Raw genomic sequence first — 941 nt, 5'->3', positions numbered from 1 at the left:
ATATATATATGTAATGTATTATATTTAATTATTTTCAATATTGGCAGTGCCCAGAACACAGCATAAAATACTAAGTACAAAATATTTTTTAAGAAATTAAGAATAAATTACAAAATAAGAAAATAATAGGGAACTGAAGTAATGGTAAAAGTAACGGCTAAATTTGGTATCGTTACTATAAAAATGTAACGACGTTACCGTTACCGTTACAAACACAAAAAAATAACAACTGAAAATAGTAACGAAAACGGTAACAGCGTTACAAGTAACGCGTTATGTCTCAATTCTAAATTTTTATGTTAATGTATGCTAGAATAAAGTGTAAAATATCTCATAAACTATTGATTTTTATTGATTTTTTCTTACGTTAATACTTTTATATACAGAATAATTAGGAGAATCATATTATGTAGAAAAAAATTACAGTTACATTTCAAAACGTGGAGCTAATCTTCATATCTTTTTAGTGTCTCCATTTAGAAAAAACAACAAGACCAAAATACGTCCTCCTCGAAACTGTTCCACTTTTATTTAAAACATTTTTTTATATCTTCCATATTTTTCGAGATATTTACCTGAGAAAATTAAAATGGGACACCCTATATACAGAGTGTTCGATAATTCTTTTGACAGAGTTCGTAAACATATGAAACGGATTAAACTAAGACAGAAGTCCTTTACCATTTTATAATTTTCACAATAGTTAACCAAGTATTAATCCTTACAGTTTACAGAATATACACGTTCGCTCAGCCTACTACTATCAAGTGTACGACCGTTGCTATTCCATCGCGCGGGCCGCGGGGAGTGAGATGGTTTAGCAAGGCTTACCAGGCCTTTATTTAAAATTGTAAAAAGGTAAAGGACTTTCCGTTTCAGTTTAGTTCTCTCTACATGTCCACGAATTCTGTCAGAAAAATTATAGGACACCCTGAATATGT

At 30.3% G+C, this 941-nt stretch overlaps 1 protein-coding gene across 1 annotated transcript in view; it reads right to left on the bottom strand.

Moving 5' to 3' along the window:
• Positions 1-941, bottom strand: part of LOC108752370 (insulin-degrading enzyme-like) — a 16,890-nt gene that overhangs the window by 13,562 nt on the left and 2,387 nt on the right.

Source organism: Trachymyrmex septentrionalis, unplaced genomic scaffold (genome assembly GCF_001594115.1).
Source record: "Trachymyrmex septentrionalis isolate Tsep2-gDNA-1 unplaced genomic scaffold, Tsep1.0 scaffold60, whole genome shotgun sequence".
NCBI classification, from domain to species: domain Eukaryota; kingdom Metazoa; phylum Arthropoda; class Insecta; order Hymenoptera; family Formicidae; genus Trachymyrmex; species Trachymyrmex septentrionalis.
The sequence above is the reverse complement of the archived record's forward strand: the minus strand, read 5'-3'. Positions and strand labels throughout refer to the sequence as shown.